Below are 12,599 nucleotides of genomic sequence, written 5' to 3'. Positions count from 1 at the left end.
ACCCCCACGTTGTTACAGTGTGAAAATAATGTTTGGATTAATCGATTTTCCTTGTTGGTGTTTTCGCTGCTCACATCTGATAATAAAACTTTGACATAGTATTTACTTGAGATGTCACAGCAATATAAATGCAATGTTCTGTTTAAACAGGGTCTGCTGCATCTTGTTTCAATTGCTGCCAACCAAGAAAAAACTGAAAGAAATCATGCCTAAACAAATGGCACAACAACATACCCAGAATCTAAGGAAAATTGGTACTAATACAACATCTACAAATTCTAAGCTTATGACTAGTCAGATCATGAGGCCAAAGAAAAAACATCTAACTCACAGCTTTTAGGGATACACTTTGGAAAGACAGGACATTACCAATGAAAAGACATTCATATTTGAGTCTGGTTTTAAAGTCCCACGCTTCCTACTGAGTTCCCCTAAATATAAAATCATCAGTTGTGCAACTTGCCGGTATTTTCTTTTAAATAGCATTTCTTTAAGGCATATTTTCTGTCATCACAAAGGTAGCTTCTTTGGCTACACACTCTTCAAACACAGAATATATAGTGCATGTGTAAGTATTTATGCCTTACAATAATATTTTCATCCAAAAAGTCAATATATTAAAGCTATTACCCATCTGAGGGAATAGACACTACAGAAAGATACATATGTGACTAGGTGATCTGGCCTTGTACACAAGTCAGAACTTCCTAGATAATTTTACCAGTCTAAAACTGCCATTTAACTAATTTAGATGAACAGCAGTGTGTCAAAACAGTCCCAGGATCAGAGAATCATGGAATCATAGAACATCAAGGAAGAGACCTTTAAGATCATCCACCCATGTGCCACTGTAACCCCTGAACCGCTAAACCCCATCATCCAGTGCCAGACCCAGACACCTCTCAAACATCTCTAGGGATGGTGACCCTACCACCTCCTGGGCTTCACCAACTGCAGCTTCAGAAGACTCAGCTCCCATGAGGACTCATGCATCCATGAGAAGCCTGCATGAAGTCTTGGAAATACCAGGGCAGAGTTGATGGAGCTATTTTTATAATTGTTTCAAGATGCAGGTTAGGTCCTGTTACAGTTGAGGTACTGCAGAAATCTCTGTCCATTTGGTCATATGTTTCAGGATGGTTTCTGTAGCATGACGTCTTCTCTGCTGCATCTCAGGCAGATCCCAGCTGTGCTGTGCTGTGCTGGGTTAGCTCACAGGGCCAAAACCAATCAGAAAAGAAACTTAGGAAAGATTCACCAGAAAAAAAAAAAAAAAAAAAAGAGAATCTGCTATATAATACTCATTTAGGCTTCTTGTGTGGTCAAAAGAGAACTGGCTTATGGTGAATTGAGATGAAGTACTCTCTGGAGTCTCTAGCAATAGTGAAGAGGGTCTGAACAACTAACTTTCATTGGATACTTTTAGATGATTGGAAATAATGAGATGCATTGGCACCACCTGGACTGCTAATTTCTGACACACAGTTCACAATTACTTCAGTTTTGCTGATTGAGGCTGTGCAAGAGAGAGCTTAGGAGTGTGCAGTGGGACTCTACTAAATTCAGGATTCAGCTTAGAGATTGGAGGGAAAATGGAAGAACATTTAAGTAGTACATTGCCTTCTGCAAATTATCAGTCCCAAAGTTGAAATACAACTCAAGAGCATCACCAAGTGACTACAGATTAAAAGTGTGTTTTAAACATAACAGCAGTGTATATTCAGATATTTCTCTTTGGGTATTTTTAGACACCCCCACCCATTCTCACTCTCTTTTTGATGGTTGGTATTTACATCGGTAGCAATATTTCTCTAATCTGATCCCATGATGACTTCATTCCTCTAGTAATATTTGCAATTTATAGATCAGAGATAAAAAAATAGAACACCAGAAGAGTTTCTCAGCATGTCACAAAAACGTTTTTCCTAATCCTACAAGACATTCTAACACTACACATAGCGCTGAGGCAGGTATAAGTTTGTGTTGTGGTTCCTGGAAAAATCACAAAAAAATTAAAGAGTAACTTCTGAAATCTGAAAGAAACTCCCAGACTGGTATTCTCTCACCTCTAACTAATTCTTCTTTTCTGTATATTATTTTGACCTTTTTCAACAGACAAAGAAAACTTCAGCAAACTGACAGAACACTTAATGGAAAATCAGTGAAAAGCTGTCTTAGGCATGTGGGCAGTACAGTACAGTTTCCTCTCTGTTAATGCTACCTGAGGGAATCAGTTAACTGCTTACTATGTTATGACCACATTGGAATCTCCTGCAGTTGTGCTGTGAGAAACTAAAACTTTAATATCACTGTTCTTAATGGAAATTACTTGTACTATATATTTGTTGATGAATAGCTACGTACAAAAATTAATGATATCACAGAGCTATAAAATAACTCCATATATCTCTAATGGCCAGGAAAACACATTTCAGTTTTGCCAAGATGTGCATCTCACTGTCTCAGATAAAAGTATAATGTATTTTTCATTTTCTATATGGTAAGATTCACTGTATAATGGCAGTTTGAAAATGTAGAGACTGAAAAAAAAAAAAAAAAGACAAAGCTGTAAACAAAAGCAAACAGACAAGATAAGGTAGATCAGTTTTGTAGGGTTCAAATCCTGCTATCCTTGTACTAAGTCCATAGCCTTATTTTTCTTAGTTCTGCTAATAGTCTTTGTGAACACATCATCCTTGCATCCATCCTCAAATTTCTGGAGAGGTTATGTCTTTATGTCTGTACTACAAAACCCTTTATCACAGTTATTTACCAGCTGCTGTTAGTCCTCATATAATCATATTTGAAGCCTGAATTAGCAAGGTTATACACAGGTGTGAGACAGGAAAGCAGCCACAACAAATGGAAGTGGAAGGGAGGGCTGCTGAGCAGTGAAAACTGGGCTATGCATCTCTCTGGGCAAATAAAGGTCAAAGCACGCTGATGGCGAAAATTGACCCAATATTCAGTATTGAACAGTAGAACCCATCTTTCAGTACCCTTGCTCAGCCATCACAAGTGATATAAAGTCACCACTGTCTACGACCATAACTCTTCCAGCAAAGTAAGTAGAGAAGATAGCTCTTAGTTTGGATACTGCAGACCTCTCAGTCTGCAATAAAAGAGGGTGAAGCCTCATTTTGGATTTTACCACAGTAACTTTAATTTTCCCTATGCTTAAATGATATTCACAGAATTATTCAGTGAACACGTAATAACTTGTCAAACTCCACTCATTTGGATGGTTGTCTGAATCCTAAGGCTGCTTTGCTGTTACTTATCTAGTCAGGCACAGAGGTTGTGCAGAGCTGACACATCTCTCCTGACAAAGATGGCACAGTCAGAGGGACATTACCTACTATGCACATTAAAATTGGGAGAAAGTATTATGATTATGAACAACAATGTTATGATTTTTCTTCCATGTCCCTAACAGCATACTGAGAAAATCCCCTGCCTAAAAATCACAATTGACATGGTCTATGAAATCACTTGGTATCCTTCTCACTTCTGATTTAATTAACTCAGCTGCACTTAGCCATCCAAATATGAAAAATGTTGGTTTTCATATTTTGGAAAGTGAGAAATTAATAAGCAATGATGTGAACTCAGCAAAGTGCAAGCAGACCTGGTCCAAACCTCTCTGCACTGTCCCAGCAACACTGACTTGCTGCAGTGTGCCCTAAGGCTGCCAATAATGATGAATTTTGGCATTCCCCTGTTATTTTCATATGGGCAAAACAATTCCAGTCATTTCTTTTTGTGACCTTCTTAGAGCTTGTGTCACAATCTCCCGTTCTGAAAAATCTCAGAAGGAACAGTTGATTCCTGGAGTATTGTCTAAAAAATAACCTTGGTAAGCATTGTCCCAGCAGAAGAAACTCATCCCTCAATTATTTTTTTGCCCCAGACGACTTTTATCAACTTATAATATATTCTATTACATTTAATTATTATGGATAGTCACTAACATGTACACCAACCATCTCATTTCAGGCAGTGTCTCAGACCTAACACTAACTAAAATTCATGCCTTGAAGAAGAATCATATTTTGTCTGCCAAGCATTGCTTAGGATAATAACAATGCTTTAAAAAAATCTCTCAAGTTTGTCTTATGCCTTTCAGGCATCTTTGATGTTCAGACATGAAAGTTTTCCCTCTCAGCCTGACTTCAGCTGAAAGTTGCTGCTAGTCAGCCCCTTTCATGTTCCTTTCCAGCTGTCTAAAGGCAGACTGTCCTGGCAGAGCAACTTGTTTTACTCTTAAACATCTATCCAGATATTTCTACATCCTTTTCTCAGCAAATTGATTCAGAGTTTTTTGTAGTTGGTATCTTAGCAGCATATTACTGCTTTTGCACAAAATGTTCCACTCTGCTCTCCCACCTCTCCTTTCTGTTTCCACAGTCTGCAGTATCACAATGTGTGCCTGCAGGTGCCTGGCATTTCCCCAACCTCAGGCAGAATCTCTCTGTTCTATTAGTCTGTCCAGCACCCCTAGAGAGTGCTCTGTCATCATACTGCCCTATCTTCCCTGTGCTCTGCACTCTCACTCCGTTCCCATGGATGAGCCGAGCAATGCAAGCCTGGCACTTAGGATCCCCTTGAGCAGATCAAGTCTTTTACTATGTCCCTTTTAGCAGCTGCTCCAGCTCTCCAGCAATATCATTCCTGTCTTTCTGCCCACCTCTCATCATTTTGCTGTGCCCTATGTATTAAGCAATGTTCTTAGTGACTTTCTCTCTGGAGTAGATCCAAGAAACTGCTGCTCCCCATGGCTACTTCCCTCTCTCTCACACTTACAAGTTACTTTGCTTATTCAGACTCTAGATTTTACCAGCTGGGGACTGGCAGCATTTGCTGCAGGAGCATAAAAATGTCCAACCAGACCTCAACGTTCTGGCCATTTTATTTACTGTCCCCATGGGATCCATTGTGACATTGCAGAGGTGGGGTCCTGGCACCCTTACAGGTTCCTCAAGAGCGCCCAAACTGTTCCCCAGGAATACCTATTGCAGAAAAGTGAAGATTATGTGTCCCCATTCAGTATAGGCCTCAGTCACCTTTGTGTGCTTTAGGAAGAACTCAGACTCAGAATTTCCTGGCCTCAAAAACAGGGTCCAGCAGCTTTTCGTTTGCGAGCCCTCTTGACTCCTGTTGGTCACCCAGGTTATCACACCAAGTCAAGATGCAGCCTTTCAGGGCATTGGAGTTGCTCCTTAACTCCTCCTGTGGAGCAGGTATAATTCTCAGGCTGCTGTAAAACAGCATTTTAGCCACTGATCTACTCTCCTTATTCACACTGCTAGCCAGTATGTAGCATGTCCTAAGTGTCATTTTCAAGAATGGCTTTAAGAATGAAGCAAATCAACCTGCTGCTAAATGGCTTCCATTGTAGAAATACATTTCTCTTCAGAAGAGATAGTTAATACCCTTCTTTTTGAATGCCTCCCTAGACTGACTGAAACTTATTACCACCTTCCAACAAGCCACCTCTCTTCAGTGCAAGGGCAGTAGTATACCTCAGTTTTCACTGTACTAACACTTAGGAAGTCCATTCCTACTCATTTGCAATAGTTTGCATTTTCCTAGACTTCTCTGCCTTTATTCTGCTTCCTACTGTCAGAATTCTTACACAGCAGAATAATTTCTAAATAAATTGCTACATGTGGAGAACATCCCCAGGATGAAACACTTCTTGGGTTTCTGTACAAGAACATGATGATGGTTCATCTTTCTATTCACAATTTGAAGGATCAGTGGGTCCTCCAAAGAAGGATCTTCATTTCATCCTAATTCTTTGAATAATCTAAGCCTTGGCATGAGCAAAACCCCACACCACACAGTTTCTAAGAGTGTGGGAACATATAAGCTTTCACACTATTTCAAGGACCCTCTTCAGGGTAAGGGTTTATTAGAATAAACCCTAAAGATAGGATTTATCATATAGAAAGATTACTTTCAAAACATTTCCTAGATGATTCTTTCCACATGAGTGATCAAATCAAAACAAAATTGAAAAACACCAGCCTTGGACTTTTTTTTTTTTTTTTTTCTCTTGTTGTTACAGTTTGTTGAACAAACTTTGATGCCAAAAATGTTATAATTTCCCATCTGCTAGAGAGATCTGGACTATCATTAGAATAATTAAAGCTTTCTGGTGACCCTCTAAGTTAGGGTTTGTACAACAGTGGAAATGCAAAGGAATAGAGCAAGTTTGTCTCCCTTGTTGTTTCAACTGCTTGATTACTGTGTGTTCCCAAAGACCTGAAGAAATAATTTTCAGTAGCAGACAGTGTAATCAACCTGGACCTGATTTAAAAACCCACCCACCTGAGATGTCACAGATCACAATAACCATTTTATTCACAAAGAAAATCCCAAATGATGATTTGAAGGTGTTAGGCTAGAACAACTAAAACAACAGTTTTACAGTAAATGTCTTTAAATAGGAGCATGTTCCAACTTATGAATAACTCCAGAGGACCAAAGGTGTTGTATCATATCTTCCAGTATACATCATATGTTAAGTCTCAATAGGCAGATTTATCCAATTTCTTTTGATCTCTGCTGTCTGGAACATGCTACACCTGTGAGACAGATCCCATGTGCAAAGCATGACTTGCAAATGAAAGCCAAATGTGGCTGTAAATGTGCTTGCCAGTCAGAACATGCATAGAGCTGGTGCTTTCCCCAAAACTGTTACTGCTGATCCCTTCAGGTTCCTCTTGAGAGAGCTGTATGTGCATAGGTCTTGTTACTAACATTTTTTTGGTGCTAAGGTCTAATAAACACCAAGGAACTTAAGTTATTAGCTACCTTTTTAGACTTCTCTTATGCCAGCCACAAGCTTAGTTAGTACAGCTCAGTCACAGCAGTTTCTTGGGGGGAAGATGAAGCTTCAGTATTTCGAATTAGATGTGTTCCTCTCGTTACCATCACAGGACTGGTGGCCAGCCAAAACTGTCCCTTGTTCTCTCCCACAAGCATTACTGTGAAGCATGGCTTGATGCCCACCACTAAGCAGAGCAGGAGGTATCTAACATGAGGAGGTATGTTTCTCAATTTTCATGTCTTCATTCTCTGTTCTGTAAGGAAAAGTTGGCTTTGAAATTTTATGACTAAGAGGGTTCATTTTTTTCTTTCCAGATTTGTCTGGTCTTGCAAACACAGATCTGATACACACTTTTTTGGTTTTTTTTTTTTTTCTTTTTTCTAATTGACTGTCTGTCTCCCTATAATCTGGTGTTAAAAAGCATAGAAAAATTTATGTAAAGCCATGGAATTTAGCAACAAGTAATGGGTGCAAAACAATTCTACCAAAAAAAAATCTTCAGAAAATAAATTTTACTTTTCTTAAGCAGAGTTTCTTCTGAGAATGAAGGGATCACAACTGATCACCAAGAAAAGTCTTCAACCCAGAGGCCTAACAGATTCTGTACTTAAAATTTTGCTCAGGTGTCTCTACGTGTTATTCAGAAAAGCTGTCTTGTCACTGCCAAAACACTCCAAATATGAATTGCCCTTATTTTTATATTTGTATGTCTATGTGAAAGGGTGTTTTGATCTTCTGAACATTTGAATTCTAATTCAGCAGCAGAAATATGTGAGCAAGCCTCCAAAAACGGAAGTTTGGATCTAGGAAAGAAAGTGCCATTCTGATCTAAGGCCTAAACAATTTCTCCTACTGCATTCCATGCCAGAGGTAAATGCCGTACATTTTTCTTGAAACAGAATAAATATTGAAGATACAAACAATACTGATGAAGACACAAGCAGCAGAATATACTGAAAGAGCCCACCACCCAGACGACAGCTTTTAGAAAATGTTAGCCGCACTTTCCTGAGGTACAATTTGTCAACATTTCCACTGAAGTCAATTCAGGGTGAAAGTAAAGGAGGGCAATTTTGCAGTATCATAGCATTTTTCAGAAGCGGTGGGAAGCATAAACTTCTCTGTAGTCATTATCTCAGAGGACTTTTTTGGCCTTTGCTTGGAAAACCTGAATCCCAAACTGATTGCTGATTGATTGACTGATTGCTGAGAGCAGGAAAATCGTAGAATTTTTTAACATCCATGTTTCATAGAATGCACTGTGGTTTTCTTCACATGTTGGTATCAAGGCAAGAGGTATTTGCTTCAGCTATTTAAAATATTACAGAACGGATTTTTTTTCTGCATATCCACACCTCATCTAAATAAGGTGCTTGTTTCTCTCTCTAGAAAATCTGCAATACCATGAACTGGAGGAGAAGGTGGTAGTGGTAGAGAAGTCAGGGAGATTACACTCCTGTTATATGCTGTTCAAATGTTGCTTAAAGGTTTTTTAAGATCTGAGGACTCAAAGGTCAGTTGGGGGTTAGATGTGGTAGTGGAAAAATATCTGGCTGGCATAGTCCATGGAATGTGTTGCAATGGCCTTGAAAAGCTCTGGAAATACAAAGCTTAGGAATTTTATAGAAATTAAGGAGTTACTGGCAACATTTTTGACAGAAGACAGCTCAGTGGAAATATCCTCATCCCAAAAACTCCTGATGACATTCCTGGCTCATTTGTTTTATTGCATGGCAATACACTGACATCTAGTGGGTAATGTCCTCTTAGGAATGTTGGGCCTAACCAGGACTGGGAAGAAATTGTCTGATCTAATCTATTTTTTTATTTATTTTATAATGGAACAGAATATTTTTGACTAGACAAAAAGTTTCCTGGAAATTTTTCTCTTACTTTTTCATGGGAAACCACAATCCTTCCATCATTTGCCATTTTTGGCCGAAAGCAAAACTGGAGTTTTCTTTTGTTTTCTTTTTTTCTTTTAATTAAAGTTTCATGTTTCATGTTTCACACAAAAATTTTCCAAGCAGCTACCTCTCCAGTCTCTATCTCTGTGACAGCATTCATGTGCTGCTCTATCATGTATATCTTCCTTCTTTCTCTTACAGTTCAGAGAAAAGGAATGAAAGTCTCTGCACACAGAAGAATCATAGTTGTACAAGTGATTGTTTGCCTTTTCTTACACGCAAAGCCATCATGGTCAACATTCTTTCAGTTTGGACTGAAATGCCCGTGAAGAGGGTGAGGATTGATCCTGCAGGGAGATGTTCACAGGCAGAGCAGGGCTGCAAAGTTCACAGCTCAGCACCTGGTGTGTGGTGAGGTGGGCCTGGGGTATGGCATTCCCTGAGTGATCTCTGCTTTGTGAACCAAGAAAAACACACGAAAATTAAAACCTCTTTTGCTCTCTCTCTCTCCAAGCAACATGGCCTTTTCCCAAACACTGGGCTTCTCTGATTGATGACTTTAAGAATCCTTGTAATCAAAGACACCTTTTCACTTTGTTCTGCTCTTCCAATCTGCCATTCCCACCGCAGGTGTGATTTAATCCCATTGCTTACTAATGGGATTTCCCTCTCAAAGCCCTTTTCTGAGGCAAGATGGGGGGCTTGCCTGGGTCCCTTCAGCAGCCCTGTTGTGGCAATGCTGGACCACCCGCACAGCCGCCACTAGATAGGAGACCAACACATGCTGTAGGAGCAAAGCTCAGCTTCCCTGACATCTGCAATCAGGAATGATTTGGGGTTTTCCCAGTGAGCACTTTATTGTGTCAAACCACGAGAGAAACTAAGCGAGGGAAAGGGAGAGGGCTACAAGGTATGGCACCAGGAGGTCTGTGATTGGCCATGGGAGGGTATTTGGTGTGGGACCGCAGGAAAGTCCTTCTTGCCCTCACCCCCAGCTCTAAAATGGGTATGACAGGCTGTCATATGTCTATTGGCTTGATCTGCTGGGCTAGTGAGATATCTTTGTGCCTGGAAGAAGAACAGACTAGTAATAGTGTTAGTAGTAGACCTTTTTGCAATAGCCAGAAGGCAGCATGGCTTGGACCCTAAGGTTATTCTATACCACCTCACACACAATTTTTCTGGGGGCAGGGGAAGGGAATTTACTTCCAGAAGGAAGGGTTCTCTTACAGTCAGGGCTGTATTCAGGTTGTGAGCAGTGAGCATTTGGGCATGTGAATCACTCTCTTTTTCTGTACACTTTTATTGTTAATATTGTTGCTGTTACTGTTCACTTTTCTTATCTCATTACTGTTTCCAGTAAGCTGTTCTTATGTAAAATTATTTGATCTTTGCCTCCAATTCCCTCCTTCTGCATCCTGCTGCAGAATGGAGGGAAAAGCAGGAGAGTAAGAGAGGGATGTGGTTTGGAGAGTCTTGGTGGGAGCACTGAACTGAGGAGTACCATTCCTAAACCACAAATAATGGTCCCCCCTGAATAACTGATAAGGCAGCAAGTCCCACTCTGTACCAGGGACAGGACATGCTCAATGACACCCAGATGGGGTGGTGGCTCAGCAACCCAGTTTCTGACAGTGCAGGGCATGAGCCAGAAGACCTGAATGCCTTGGTGTAAAACAGGGGGAAGGCTGGTAGGACTGGGAGCTGTCTGCCATTCGCTGTGTCAGAGCCACAGGCAGCGAGCTCTGGGCACAGCCCCAGTGGGGGCTGCACTGCTTGATAAGGCACAAACTCACTGAGGGCTCTTTGCTGCTTTGCTCTTTTCCCACTGCAAATGCCAGCAACCCAGATTCACTTGCCTTTATGAATCCTTGTAATCAAAGCGACTTTTTCACTTTCACCTTCACTTTCGCTGGGATCTCTGCTTGACAGAAATAATATATTTAATGCTAGGGTTGTAAAATACATGGACTCAGCTGTTCAAAAGTTGGAGCAAAACAGCTTTATTCAGGAGACTGTGAAATATTGGTGAGCAGCTTCACTGAGTTTTTTGCACAGCACAGATTTATTCAACTAATAATTTATTCAGCAGATCAACTATAAGCCTGTGTTGTTTAAGAGCAACTGATACAATAAATCACATCATGTATAAGAATTACTGTCCTTTGTGCTAGGAGAGAGTACAGATAAGTACAAATAAGAGTACAAATAAGAGTACAAATAAGATCTGACTTAGAGAGAAGCACACAGACATTACACCAAATGCAGTGGTTCAACTGCAGAAAAATTAGCCTGCAAGAAATAATAATAATTGCCCATTGAATTTCACTCATTTGGGGTACATATACACAGAAACTGCTGTGGTCCATGAATCTTCTTATCTTCTGGTTTCTGCACTGCAGCAAATATTTTTCCAGGCTTGTTTTGATGCATTTTTTATAGTGTTATTTCATTCCTGGAACTAGAGGAAAAATGAATGAGGAGCAAATTTCCAGCACTGCTGCAGCTTGGAATTTCACCTTGATGGTGAAAAAGCGGTTGGATCCAAGCTTGGATAGAGACCAGCAAGAGGTCTAACAGGTGCCCAGCCTGTAAGTATTTGTAAACCTTCTTTTCTCCAGCTTGAAAATACCCTGAATCTATGCTAAATGCATTTTAAACCATAAACAAAAGTGATAATACTGGGACACTGCCATTTTTCCCTTGAGCATTGATCCTGATAATTCAAGGTAAGCCATTATATTCATCAGAATTTGATATGACTTTTTGCCCTTAGCCATAGTAGTCACAGTAATAGTTTGGGTATCTCTTAAATATTGGAGGGCCAAAGGTCTTGGCTTCAAATCTTCCTAAAATACCCAGCATTTTCTTGGGCAGAGGCAGGTGGTGGTGGCCGAGCGGTTCGGTGCAGGCTGGCTCACTGCCCAGCCCCGGGGCCAGACGTCCAGCTAGCACTCAAATTGTCCTCCTGGCATTCCCCTCCAGCCTTCAGAGCAGAAACCCATGTTTGATTGCATTCAAAGGCAGATTGTCTTTGCTGCTTGGCCGCAGTCCCTGCAGCAGCAGCAGAGTATCCTGATGACTTTCGCAGACTCGGAGCAGCGCTGTTTTGCCATCGCGGCAGGTTCTGATGTCAGGAGTCTGAGGGGCAGCACGCAGGTTAAATAAGGCTACTGTGCATGCCCTTAGCCTTTCTCCTGAGGAGCAGCAGCAAATGTTTGTGGTCTCATCCTCCCCGAAAGCTCAGTGGCCTTTTTACTGGTGGCAAATTCCTCAACACCAGTCTCATCAGGATCAAACAGAAACAGCTTTCTGGTCTCAGAAAAACATAAAGACCAAACCCTGCCAAATGCTGTGTCTGGAGCAGTTCCTCCCTAAATCTCCATGGGAATAGGATGGGAAAACAAGGGAACATAATGCCAGTTTCTGAACTGCTTCTCCCTCCTTCTTAACTATAAAATGCTACAGATAGAATCTCCATTTAGAGAGATAAAAGAAGAAAAAAGCAGGAAAAGCAAATTTTCTTTGTCAAAGTGAAAGTCCATAAACAGGATATGTCTCACTTTTTTTTTGCCTGCAGCGCATTTTAATACTGATAATAAAAACATCCCCACCTGAGCTGGGCTCAAATCAGGCCCCTATTTCTGCCAATCCATTCTGACATTTCCTTTTACCTCTGGACACAGCTCTTCACTTAAAATAATCCCTTCTTGATTAAAGAGCCAGGTCAAACAGGTGAGTCTTTTCTTCTGCACAGCTCTTGCCTGGGCCAGGCTTCCCAGAGGATGCAGTTCTAGAGGGCAGAGCCCTGGCCAAAAGCAGGGACCACCAGCTGCAGCCCTGCCTGCCTTGCCAGC

Source organism: Sylvia atricapilla, chromosome 3, assembly GCF_009819655.1.
Source record: "Sylvia atricapilla isolate bSylAtr1 chromosome 3, bSylAtr1.pri, whole genome shotgun sequence".
NCBI classification, from domain to species: domain Eukaryota; kingdom Metazoa; phylum Chordata; class Aves; order Passeriformes; family Sylviidae; genus Sylvia; species Sylvia atricapilla.
Note: the sequence above shows the minus strand (reverse complement) of the source record.